This window comes from Gopherus flavomarginatus, chromosome 7, assembly GCF_025201925.1.
Source record: "Gopherus flavomarginatus isolate rGopFla2 chromosome 7, rGopFla2.mat.asm, whole genome shotgun sequence".
NCBI classification, from domain to species: Eukaryota; Metazoa; Chordata; order Testudines; family Testudinidae; genus Gopherus; species Gopherus flavomarginatus.
In genome coordinates this window covers 68,198,669-68,212,871 of record NC_066623.1, presented here as the reverse complement: position 1 = coordinate 68,212,871, position 14,203 = coordinate 68,198,669, and positions in this window count along the sequence as shown.

Here is a 14,203-nt window from a genome sequence, read left to right as displayed (position 1 = left end):
TCTCAGTCTAGTTTCTAGTGGACAGTTGTCCTTTTAACAATTACACCCTTACATTGGCATGCATTGACACTCCTGTTGGCAGTCTCAGTGGAGGCCCATGGTAGGAATGGAAATATTGTTATTTATTTGTATTTGTGGTAGGGTCTGGGAAATCCAATCATTGACCAGAACTCCTTTGTTGTGCTAGATGATGTACAAACCCACAGAGAAAAAAGAAATCCCTGCCCTAAGGAGCTTGCAATCTAAACAGAGACTCAGTTCCTCCATTTCTCTTAGAAAGGGGTTAAATAGACTATCTCTTGTGGGTGGAGACCCCCCCCCCCATGCAAAATCCAGCTCCAAGATGGAGTTTTGGAGTCACAGGGGCATGTCACATGTCCAGGCATGACTCAGAACTTACAGGGTAGCAGCCATGGTTCACATGCTTCCTTGTACGTCCTCAGGTAGACTTCATATGTGGATTGGAGCATTCCAAGATTCATTGTTCCTTAAGTGCCCAGTCAAGAAGCACTTAACTTTGCAAATTCCTTTCTAAAGAAGCTGACCAAATGCCTTACCAAGCTTACTTAGAAATCAAGCAAGTATACAACCAATATTCATAACTTCAAGTACAAAAATGATACACACATACAAATGGGATGAATACATTCAGTAGATCATAACCTTTGCATAGATATGTTACATGACATATGTAGCCTAAAACATATTCATATGTCACATACACAATCATAAGCATATTCCATAAAGCCTTTTGGGGGGGCTCCATCACACCCACCTCATGCCTAGTTTGAGTGGCGGAACAGGCTGTTGATACACTCCCTCACTTCACGGGAATCTCCCTCAGAGATCTTCAGGAAACTCTTGTGGAGATATTTGGTAATCTGCTCCTACAAGTTCCTCAGCAGAGGTGCTTTGTTTCTTGCCCCATTAATGGTAACTTTCCCATGCCACTGTGCCATCGCAAGGGGGTGGAGGGAGGGGGAGAACCATTGCTGCAGAGGGACCAGGGCAGAAGCCGAAAGCTTGGAGAAGACCCTTCCTTGGTTCCCTGCTCATCCTCAGCAATGAGATCTTCTATAATGATCACATCCTGTGGAAAGTATGGGGACAGGAATGATCATCAGGCCCACCCTACAGTGCTGGCTGTACCCAAGAGCCATGTGCCCAGTGCACAGCATGGTCTGGGAAGAGTTATTTACCCTGCCCTGTGGTTACTCACCATTTTGGGGGTCTTGTGGCTTATGTGTGCTTGCCTGGGGTCAGCCAGTTAGTGACAGGTGTGTGAGTACTGGCTGTGTTTTAAAGCACTGGAACAGTGTTGTCTGTGTTGCAAATAATACTGCTTCTGTAAAATGTTGCATTTAAACTTCACAGAGATGACCTTGGGAGCACAGCCTCCCCCTTTGTTATCGGTGGCAGAATGGTTGCGAAGAATTAGGAAGCGTCCAAGAAAATCTAAGGAGGACTTTATGCATGAGGTTATGATGCACTCTGCTGCCGAGAAAAAGGAACTGAAGGAGTGGCAGGACAGTGAGAAGAGGGAATGAAAGGAGAACACAGCACACCAGAAAGAAACCATAGAACGGCTCTTAACAGTTATGGAGCACCAAGTGGACACGCCCCAGGCGATACTAGCTCTTCAAACAGAGCAACTCTGCCCCCGCCTTCTCCTGTAGCCGCTGTTGCAAAACTCTTTCTCGTGAGTCCCCCCACAGCACACTTTTCCCTCCTCACAGTCCAGCAGTGTGGAATCCCAATACCCACTGCATTCAACACCCATACATATGCAGTTTGGCCCTGCTGAAGTACAGCACCTGCTGCATTGTACTCCAAAGGAGAAGGATGGATATGATCCCTGGACATACACAACGCTGTAGCCGTCCTGGGACGACGACTCCTCTTGAGAACTTTCATTCCCCCACCCCCGCCCTGCTGCTGATTTTTTTTCATTTGACTATCTCCGCTGGTGGTTTGCTTTGAAACAATTATTTTATTGAAAGACATCTTTATTCTATTAAGTGAAAGCAAAAAGAGCCCTGCGAAGCAACATACAAATATGTTAAGGCCCCTTCTTGCATCTTGTGCATCAATCACTTCCTAGCATTACAAGCACTGCAAGCCTGAGCTAACAACAAATATTGGTGGCTTTCAGATTCAAATTGCTGTCTCAAAGCCTTATGTCCCCGCACTGTGCCCCTCTAATAGCCTTGGTCTCTAGCTGTTCAAACTCAGCCTTCAGGTGCTGACCCTCTGCAGTCCAGCCCCGAGTGAAGCTTTCACCCTTCCCTTCACAATATTATGGAGTGTACAGCACGCAGCTATAAGCATAGGGATATTGTCATAGACCATATCCAGCTTCCCATACCACCATCACCAGAGGGCTTTTAAACAGCCAAATGCACACTCCACAGTCATTCTGCATTTGCTCAGCCTGTTGTTGAACCACTCCTTGCTGCTGTCAAGTTGCCTCATGTATGGCTTCATAAGTCATGGCATTAAGGAGTAGGCGAGGTCTCCCAGGATCACAATGGGCATTTTGACTTCCCCAGTGGTGATCTTCTGGTCCGGGAAGAAAGTCCCTGCTTGTAGCTTCTTGAACAGGCCAGTGTTCCAAAAGATGCATGAATCATACACCTTTCTGGACCAGCCTGCGTTAATGTCTGTGAAACACCCACAGTGATCCACAAATGCCTGGAGAACCATTGAGAAATACCCCTTGTGATTAATGTACTCAATGTACCCCTTGTGATTAGGTGGCCTGGTGCCAGAATTGGAATGTGCTTGCCATCTATCGCCCCGCCACAGTTAGGGAAGCCCATTTGTGCAAAGCCATCCACAATCTCACACACGTAGCTCAGAGTCACGGTCTTTTGGAGCAGGATGTGATTAATGGCCCTGCACACTTCCATCAACACAACTCCCACTCTGAACTGGGTAGCAACCGATCGGTTGCAGACTGGAGTAGTGAACTTCCACAGTGCAATTGCCACGTACTTCTCCAGTGATGGGCAGCTTTCATTCTCGTGTTCTTGCACCTCAGGGCTGGGGTGAGCTCATCATACAGTCCCATGAATGTGGCTTTCCTCATGCGAAAGTTCTGCAGCCACTGCACATCATCCCAGATGTGCATCACGGTGTGCTCCCAACCACTCAGTGCTCATTCCATTGTTGTCAGCACATCTGTGAATGCTACAAGCATTCTCGTGTCATAGCTACTATGTGTGTCGAGATCAATGTAGCACTCCTCTTGCCTTTGTAGTTTAAGGAATAACTCCACTGCCATTCATGATGTGTTGGTCAGTGCAAGCAGCATTCTGGTCAACAGCTTGTGATCAAGTCCTGCAGCCAGAAAGAGGCAGGGTAGGGCACATAGTACACAAACTGTTGAAAGATGGCACCAAATATGGACAGAAGCACAGGGATTGCTAGGATGTGAAGCAATGCATCACGAGGGATTGGCACAGGACCCAGAATGCCCCATGACACCTTCTACCTTCCCACAAGTCTTAGCAGGAAAAGCAAAAGAGGTGCTCTGTGAGATAGCTACCAAGAGTGCACCACTTCAAATAGCACCGCAAGTGCAAATATGCTATTTCGCAGGCAGCTGTCAGTGTGAACACACAACAGCAGTTTTCCTTTGGTACTTTTTGAGTAGTGCTGTAAATTTGCCAGTGTAGATGTGCCCTTAATGAGGTTCTTTCAAGTGAGGGTGACTGGTTAAGCACAGTCCTTTGGGACAGGTTAACAGAGTCCTGTTTTCCTACAATAATTACAGCATTGGTAACCATATTTCACTACCCCTGCATTCAGTACTAAGGTGATTTTTACCTAACAACAGCCAAAGTTGATCACTTTTTGCTGAATATAAGCAGAGCAAGAGCAAACTGTATTTACATAAACACATCCAAGTCTCTCCCCCTCCCAGCTAGCTGCCAGGGAAGCATTTATTCAGAACCTGCTTACAAATGTAAACTATTAATTCATTCATATCTGCTAAAACACTGCAGAAAAAAATATTTATGTCTAACCTAACCTAAAACTGGAAATTCTGGGTATTAAACACCACAACCTGATCTCATTAGACTTCCAGAACAAAGAATGTAGATAAACAAAGTTTGGATAACCGTCCAGACTTCTGGATACTTTTTCAAACTAATCTTTGCTAGTTTTTATTTAGATAAATTACATCATTTTGTCTGTCCTTTTGTGGTCATTACCTGTCACTTTTATGCACAGAAGACAAAAACCCTCTCCCCACTTTTCCCCCAGGGAATAGTTCACTAAAATCTTTCTTCCCACATTTTATATTAAGATAAAACATTTGTCTCCTGTTGAAGTCTGTGGGAGAGGATCACAGTAAAATTTGGCCCTAAACGTTTTTGTGGGCACTCTGTAAATTTGAATAATCATGTCTGTAAACTAAAAACAGATTTAGCTTGGAGACAATCAACAACTGTGTACCTGGAAGCAAGCTAGCTGTTTGTAAACCATAGCTACAGATGGGCAGACCTCAAACAGAGTTCTGGCTGAATATAACGAATCCCATCAGGCAGAAGCAAGTTTCCTCTGGAGGATCTGAAGAATCCTCAGCTGTTTGCATTGTTACAGGTGGTGGTCACTAACTCTTCTGTACAGTGATGTCTTGTGGTCTCTTGGGGATGTAGGTGCCGTACATCAGCCCCAGGCAGATGCCATAGCATAGAATATTGTGCAGCCAGAATTGTTATACTGTGCAGTACATTGTGCAGCTTAGCTTTACTACAGGTTCTTTGGACACTTGATCCCAGCCAGATCCTGACCTCAGATAAGTACAGAGGCTATTACCTGCTCAGCCGAGGAGTCTCCAAAACGGGGAAATTCCCAGTTTGTGTAGATGTATGTGTTGCACAACTCTTCCAGCTCCCCATCCCAACCACTGATTATCTTACTTATAAACTTCATCTCGGCACTGCCCGTGCTCATTTCCATTTGTCTGAGAGAAACATCATTGCTAACAAATTGCATGTAGTGCTATTTCACTAAAGTTTATTACACAATATTTTAAAATTGTTTCTTGCAGAGTGCTCACCTTAACCCTCGTTCCTGCTTTCTAGACTGTCTGATACCCATGATGTAGCCTTTCCATGTCCTTTCACAGGACTCAGTTTGAGTTTTGATCCTTTACCAGAAGTGATAAGTGCACTAAATCTTCCTTAGTTGACAGGCAATGTGATCAAGTAAACTTACACTCTAGCTTTCACTTTTGTTACACAAATGCGCCACTAGATGTCATCATGAATCATCTTAAATAAGAACAAATTGTCAATCAGTTATTAGTTTAAACTGAGGTCAGTGATGGGGTTAGAATCGGTGCTCCGAGTTTCTTAGAGAAGTTCTTTCACTTGATTATAATGAACAAGCTGATTAATTCAGTCCTGAAAGAGACATTCTTGTATATTACCTAGAGCTTTTTATAGCTGAAGCATGTGTAGGACATTGTTGTCCACATAACTTTTAATATAGTCTTGTTCATTGGAGTTCTTTCTTCCATGTTTTCTAGTAGTAGGTGTAAGGGAACAGGAATGGCATGAAGCCAAGTCCCATGAAGGAATCAATTGTGACTTTAAGTATTCAGTAGGAGAAAACATTAAAAAATTTTGGGGGTGCTGCAAAAATTTTCAAAGAAAACAAACAGTAGAGGAACCACAACAGAACACCTTTGGATAAAATACAGTTATGTCAGAGCTGATACATCAGTTGACTTTGCCTCCTCCAGGGCTGGACTGGCAGATATAAAGTAGCCTATGAAATTTATTTTTACCAGATCAGGACATAATGACTTTGCCTCCCCTCTAAGATTGCTCTCCTTCCTCTTCATAAACCCCAGCTACCCTCCTCTTGTCCCTTTCTCTCCAGGCTTGATGGAGATGCAGATGTAGTCCAGGCAGTATCTTCTGTATGGCTTGCTATGACTCCCTTAGGGTCTAAGAACCTTTTGTGTATGCTATTCAGAGAGTGATCCTACACAGGATCTGAGAATCTGAAAGAGGTGGCAGCCAGAATTTTATGGGCCACTCAAAAGACTGTTTATGTGTAAATCAGACATTTGTCTTTTTGTTATTGTAACATTTTGGCAGTGAAAAGTATTTAATAAAACTAAGTTGTTCTGTCTCTCTTGCTGCTTCTCCTCCTCCTCTTTCTTTTCTGTTCCTTCATACCATATACAACAGAGGAGAGAAAAAATTGGAATCTCATTTTGTTCCCTAATATAACTTTTCTTTCTCTCCCTCCTTCCCCTTTCTTTTCAGTTTCCTTCTTCCTTCCTTCCCTTTGCTTTTTTTCTCCTGTGCTTGCCTCAATATTTTCCCCCTCTTCTTTTTTAAATCTCTATTCCCTTGCTGCCTATTGTACACCTCTCTCATTTTCCCCCACTCACATTCTAGTGCACGCCCACACTTGCCCCCTGTCTCCCTCTCAGATTCTCACTCATGTTTCTGCCCACTCTGTTCACACTCACCCACATGGATAAATGTGTTCACTGATGCCCAGCCTACTATCTCACACTCATACTAATCTCCCATCCCTCACCTGTGAGACATTATGATCTCTATTATTCCACTGGTGCCTGCCTCCTTCATGCCTACATACCTGATGCAAAGCCTGTTGGGGGGTGTGTGCGTGTGTGCGCACATGCAACCAGGAACATGGAAAGGGTGCCTGGAAAGTCTACCTGAGGCTGAGGGGAGACTATAACCACTAGGACACCCATTGTCAGTTCAAGTGACAGTCTTTATGGGAACTCCATTTCAAATGTGCATAAGCCCCCTGTGCCTTTAAAAATGTATGGAGATACACCTATCTCATAGAACTGGAAGGGACCCTGAAAGATCAGTGAGTCCAGTCCCCTGCCTTCACTAGCAGGACCAAGTACTGATTTTGCCCCAGATCCCTAAGTGGCCCCCTTAAGTAGTGAACTTACAATCCTGGGTCTATTAGACCAATGCTTAAACCACTGAGCTATCCCACCATTCCCCCCCACACTTCTTGCTAGCAGTGCCCACATGGTCCACGCATGTGCTCCAGCTATCCTCTTGCCATGTACTGAGAGTATACAGGGCAGTTTCAGACCAACTGCAGTTCCTTCACAACCAGCTCTGTATGACTAAGTTCCTATGGTTTCAGACAGGATTGTACTCCAAGGAGCTAGACCATCCTGGTGCCCACACAGCCACAATTACACTGCTATATTTAGTGTACTAGCTCAACCAAAGTAGCGTGGGTATGCCTACATCAGCTGGAAATTATACATACCCTTAAATTAATTTAGTGATTCTGCCATTACTTCACTCTCTGTGGAAGAGTTGTGAAGCAGGGATGACAAAGAGACACACCAACCACTTTTTCCACCACAAAACTTTTACTTGTTTGGAAGATTTGGACACTAAATGTGTCAACTGATTGGATTTTTAGAACATTTACTGTCAATGCAACATATTTGCAATTAAATATACTACGAACATGAGTAGGGTATGTCTACACTAGCTTTTTTTTTTTACTGAGCTGCCAGTTCAATTGTATTAGCTCACCTGAGTTTACATGCTAAATGAGATGCTCCACAAATATTTGTTCCAGGATACAAACACATTTGGTTTACCCTAGGGCTCAGTTTGAGTAAACCACACACTTATGTGGAGTGTCCAGACTACGTGTACTAACATGTTAGCTGGCAATTAACTTGAATTAAAAAACAACTCCTCTTGTTGATCACTTCTGTGCATCTTTAAGGATAGTGTCTTGACCTTTTCTGTTGATGAGAAGTTTGTTGCACTAAATATAGTACAGCCTTTTTCTACTAGAGTGTGACTGTGTGGGACTCTAACTTACTATTGTTAGGTACAGGGCATGTTTTGCAGATACAGTCGTCACATTCTGCAAAAATGCTTCTACCACTGCAATTTAAGAACAATCCTTGTGGCTGTTTGACATTTTCAGAAGAGCTTGATTTACAAGTGACCTTAGTGCATTTAAACTAAAGTTTAAATACAAGCTTTGTGAAACTGCTGCATTTCTATCTTGTTCACACACAGGGGCAGTTAAAGGTTTTATGTTTCAGTGTTTTTAGTATTTTTTTCAAGAAATGGTGCTCAATTTTATCAGTAATCTGGGACTGTTAGTTATGACACAATAGCAGTTCAGCTGGATTTCTTAACTAGACATATTGGGTGGAATTTCAAAGGAGCTTAAGGGGAAAAACTCAAAAACTTAAACTTTATATTGGCCAAACTGGACAATCTCTACCCAACAGAATAAATAGACACAAATCAGAAGTCAAGAATTACAACAATAAAATAACAGACGGAGAACACTTCAATCTCCCTGGACACTCAATTATAGACCTAAAAGTTGCAGTTCTTCCAAAAAAAAAAAAACACCTTCAAAAACAGATTCCAACGAGAAACTGCAGAACTGGAATTAATTTGCAAATTGGACACCATTAAATTAGGCTTGAATAAAATCTGGGAGTGGATGGGTCATTACACGAACTAAACTATTTCCCCATGCTAATTTTTCCCCCACTATTACTCACACCTTCTTGTCAACTGTTTGAAATGGGCCATCCTGATTATCACTAAAAAAGTTTTTTTCTCCTGCTGATAATAGCCCACCTTAATTGATTAGTCTTGGTAGAGTTGGTATGGCAACCCCCATCTTTTCATGTTGTGTGTGTGTGTGTGTGTGTGTGTGTGTGTGTGTCTTCCTACTGTATTTTCCACTGCATGCATCTGATGAAGTGGGTTTTAGCCCATGAAAGCTTATGCCCAAATAAATTTGTTAGTCTCTAAGGTGCCGCAAGGACTTCTCATTCTTTTTTCAAAAACTTAAGGGATTTGAATACCCCGCTCCTTTAGAATCCTTTGAACAGTAAAATTTCTCACAATAGTTTAGAAATAAACTGTTTTTTTTCCTTTGACACTTTGCCATTATAATGAACAGTTACACTTTTACATGTGATGGCTGTTGGTGGAGTCACTTCCTTCCTTGACTTTATCAAGAAGATATTCCCTAAGGAAAAGAGAGAGACCCAAGAATTCTTTAACATGTTAAAAATGAACTTCAAAGAAGAAGGTCTGACTTTACTAGTGTCCTTAGACAGAGCCATAACTAGGTATTTTTGCATCTGAGGCAAGGATATAAAATTGTGCCCTCCCAGGGCCGGGTCTTCGGCGGCAATTCGGCAGCGGGTCCCTCAGTCCCTCTCGGAGGGAAGGGCCTGCTGCCGAATTACCGCCGAAGAGTGAATGAAGTGGCGGCGGTAGAGCCTGTGATTTTGTGGGGTCTAACTCATGATTTTTGACTGCTTGGGCTGGTAATGTTGTTTCCAAGATGGCCTTGGTTCCAGTCCAGTTCCAATCCAGAGAGGGACTCACAGGTTAAGAGAGAGGGGAGGTGCTGGATATCAGCAGTGGCCACTAGGGATCAGCATGTGTCCTGAGAATGCTAGGAGTTCAGGTTTGCAGGGCAGGATCAGGGGTGGCAGGCTTGTAGAAATTTTGGTGGTGCCCAGAACCCGCTCCCACCCAAACTTTGCTCCCCACCTGCCCAAGGCTCTGGGAGTTTGAGGGAAGAGGTCTGGGGTGCAGGCCCTAATCTGGGGCAGCGGATTGAGGTGCAGGCTCTGGGAGGGAGTTTGGTGATAGGAAGGGTGCAGAGGAATGGGGTGCAGGGGTTAGGACTGTGGATTATGGCTGCAGATGAGGGGTTTTGAGTGTGAGAGGGGCTCGGGGCGAGAGTAGGGGTGAGGGCTCTGGCTGGGAATGGGAGGTTTGGGGTGTGGGACAGGTTCAGTGCTGGGGCAGAGGATTGGGGTGTGGGGGGTGAGGGCTCTGGCTGGGACTGGGGATGAGGTGTTTGGGATGTGGGATGGGTTCAGGGCAAGAGTAGGGGTGAGGGCTCTGTCTGGGGCTGGGAATGGGAGGTTTGGGATGTGGGAGGGGGCTCAGGGCTTGGGCAGAGGGTCAGGGTGTGGGGGGAGGTGAAATCTCTGACTAGGGGTGTGGGCTCTAGGGTGGGGCAGGCTGCTCTGGGACAGGGGACAGAGAGGAGGACTCCCCCTAGCCCTTTCCCTGCCGGCAGCAGCAAGCTCTGGGGGAGGAGCCCTCCTTTCTTTCCCCCCCAGCAGCACACTCACCCCCACCATTGTCACTGCATGTGTTCTTAGGGCCCCTCTCAGGTCCAGGATTCACCTCACTTCACCTCCCCCATTGTGGGTGCCAGGGGGTGCTGCTTGTGCCTCCTCTCCTGCTGTTGCCTCTGACTGTAGCTTCATTGGGAGTGAGAGATGGGGCTGCCTCCTTGCCCAGTATGGGGCAGGAGCGGTGATTGTAGGTGGGGGCCCCCACTGTGCTGCTGGAGGGTCCCATTGGAAAATGAAAGGGTCTGAGGGGAAAGGGCAGGCTCAGAGTCAGTCTGCCCTGGCAGTCGAGTTGGGGGGCATTAGAACCCTACGGCAGCAGTTGCTGCAGGGGAAAGACAGGGACTCTATCCTGGGTAGGGGAAGGGAAGGGGGGGAGCAAGTTGGGCCGGGAAACAGGGGAGGCACAGGCGAGAGGGGGGCAGCAGGGGGTCGAGGGGGAGATCACCTGGATTATAAATATCTCCATGCCAACAGATTTTTTTTCCCCTCCCCTTCCCTCTCCCCCCGGCTTTGTATGCATGAGGCAAGTGCCTCACTTGCCTCGCCCTTGTTACAGCACTGCCTTTAGACTGCTCCTTTATGATAAAAGTGGTTTCATAACCTTCCTCCCCTCAAATAAATAAATAAATAAATAAATAAATGTTTCCTGGTACTGGTATTTTTGAGGGATCAGAAAATACACTGAAAATTGAGGTATGCTCTTCCTGAAGCCCTGTTGAAGGGGAAGGAATTTTGAATCTTTCAGAGAAAGCGCTTTGCTCCCAACTGTTTGGGATTTGAATTTAAAAGATTTTCACCTAAACAGACAATCATACATATATTAAATGGTCTATAAACGTCCCCTCCACTCTTAAAGTGCACTCTGGGTTCAGTCTGTTGTGATGTCATTATCCTTCTTAGGCCTCCCGCTAAAATGAGAGAAGGCAATACTTGATACTTCAGTGTATAAAAGCAGCAGAAACAATTTTGTGAATAAAATCTTTGAAGTCCTGTGGAATTAAAAAATAAAGCAATAAAGGGCTAAAACATAAATCTCTTTTTCTCTCTGTGTTTCTGCAGTCCTTAGCATATTAATTGCATGGAATATTAAGCAGGAACTTGTTTTGCAATCTTTCCTCATTAAGTGACTAAAGACTTCCTCTCTAAAAAGTTTTGTTTGTAGGGATCACACCACCCACACTAAAACCCCTATTTTATGAGGGGAAGTTTTAGAAAAGAATGTTTAATTTTTCCACCATTTGTCATATATTCTTTGTTTGGTGCCTTTCACACCCACTGTGCAACCACAAAGGAAGGGTGATAGTCACAAAGCCCAGTGCTTCACAGTCAAGCATGAGGGGAGTGTTGTTGGCTTTGTAAGGTGATAAATTACACTGTGCTCTAACCTTGCAGTTGTGCACTGACCTTTAAATTGCCTTTCTGTTTGTACATAACATTGTGATGCCTCTAATATTATGTTTCTGTTGGCAGCCTTTTCATTACATCCAACTGGCACATGCTTGTAATGTGCTACATTGTTCTAATTACCATTGATAATCAGCAGGGAACAATCTTTCAGATGAAGTTTTCAAATTTGGAGGCCTAAAGTTAGTCTCCAAAATCCACATCAAGGGTTCTGATCCTGCAAAGCTGATATATTTAGCACCCTGTCACTAGACTAAACCCAGTTCCCCATGACCAGAGCAGTTGAGCCCAGTCAAGCTAATTAAAGAGGGCTAGATTACACCTGGGCCTATAAAAGACTGCTAGTAAGAAGATGAATACAAAGGACTGAGACAGGCTGAGCCCTGGGTGGGAAAGCCACACTGGAGTAGAGCCCCTGTGGTGGATCCATGGAGCAAGGGCCAGGGGCTTGGGGCTCAGGGAAGCAGCTCTGTGGCTGTTGCTCCAGGAAGGGAGCAGAGCTGGCTGAGTCCAGGACTTGGAGTGCCAGAGACCCCTGCGAAGATGGTCCTGAAACTTGTGGCTAAGGATAGAGTTTCAAGACTATTTTCTGTTTTGCTTGATAACCTCTGATTAAAGAAATAGCCCTCTTTGAGAAGTCTGGGTGTGGCAACACATGCTTTGAAGCTGGGGAGTGTTTCCTTTTTGCCCTGGTGACACACCCATATTGTAAAAATCTGCTTCTACTGAAGTAGCCTCACTTCTTTCACTTGAATGGTTCCTCCCATCATCAAAAGTTTAATTAGTTTCTCTACTGAAACTCTGAAAACAATGAAAATGTTTCCTTTAGTGGTAGAGCAGACTTTGGGAAGATAGTTTAAGAATAATCATTGTTTGAGTCAGAATCTTTTCTTGCACTGCACTGCCAGTCGTATGTAATGAAATGTGACTGACCACTAACCTGATTCAGTGACTATAACTGGATTTCACAAACAGACCTGGAGGTTTCCATTCTCTTCTGATATATTTATGTTCTGAACTTGGAAGACTAAATCTGATCCTAAAAATCAAAACAGCATTTTTGACCTACAAAATCAATACTTTATTACAGGTTAGATATAGGGCCTGATCCTGCAGCCTTTGTGTAGACAAAACTTCTGTTGAATTTAGCCCAAAGTCTTGGAAAGTTTGAACAAAATCCATTCAGTCCAATGCTGGAAAATATTTCTTGTTTCCATTGTAAAAAGATGTTAAAAATTTTTCCCCATCACTCAAAACTTCTTGTCACTCTAACTTGGAAATGCATTCAAACACCTCCAACAAAAAATAGTTACTAGCACATGAAATTAAAATCTGTGCAGTAAAACAGTTACACTAATTGTAGATTGATGTTACCATTTAATGGACTAATAATAAAAGAAATAAGAATCCTTTACTGAGAGTTTCCTTTTTTTGCACTACTTTTGCTGTGGATTCTATAATTGCTTATGTGTCATAAGTAAATCTGTGGACAGATTAATGTTTAGTCTTTTTTCCTTAAAATATGGAAATTAAATTCAAAACTGAAATTAATATTAACTTTTATGTAACATTAACATCACGAGTAAGGTTTTTCCACCTTAAAATTGTAAACATTCCTTATTCAGAAAATAATGTTGATCCCTACTTGTCATAGTATAATTCCCAATTTTGAACCTTAGCGTCCAAAATATGGGTACTAGCATGAATTTTCCTATGCTTAATTACCAGCTTAGATCCTGTAGTGCTGCCACCAATCAGGACTTAGAGTAGAGTGCCTGATAAACTTTGATCTCCCCCAAAACCTTCCCTAGGGACCCCCAAGACCCAGATTCCTTGAGTCTCACAACAAAGGGGAATAAACCATTTTCCTTCCCCCTCCTCCCTTCCTCCCAGCTCCTTTCCACCCTGGGTACACTAGATCACCATGATTCAAACTTCTTGAATCACCACACAGAGAGGAATGATACCTTCCCCCCACCTCCTCTTTTCCCTTCACCCAGAGGCAATACAGATTCAAACTCTGTGAATTTAAAACAAAGAGGAAATTCACCTTTTCCTTCTTCCCACCAATTCCCTGGTGAGTACAGACTCAGTTCCCTTGATCCTCAACAAGGGGAAAAAATCAGACAGATCTTAAAGCAAAACTTTTAATAAAAAGAAAGAAAAAAGGTAAAAGTTATCTCTGTAATTTAGATGGTAAAAGTTACAGGGTCTGTCAGCTTATAGAAATTGGAGAAACAGCCTCCTCCAGCAGAAATACAATTTAAAATACTTTCAGCCAAATACACATTTGCAAATAAAGAAAAAACAAATAAAAAGACTATACCGCCTTTCTACCTTTGTACTTACAAAATTGGAATAGAAGATTAGAGAGCCTGTAGGTACGTGTGGTCACTCTCAGAGCCCAGAGAGAACAAAAACAAAACCCAAAAAACACAAACAAAGGCTTCCCTCCACCGAGATTTGAAAGTATCTTGGCTCCTGATTGGTCCCCTGGTCAGGTGTTTGGTTCCCTGTTTGTTAACCCTTTACAGGCAAAAGAAACCCTTAACTATCTGTTTATGACACTACTCACTTAGTAACCTTAGCTTGCCCACATTACTCCCAGGGAGTATTTTGGATTAC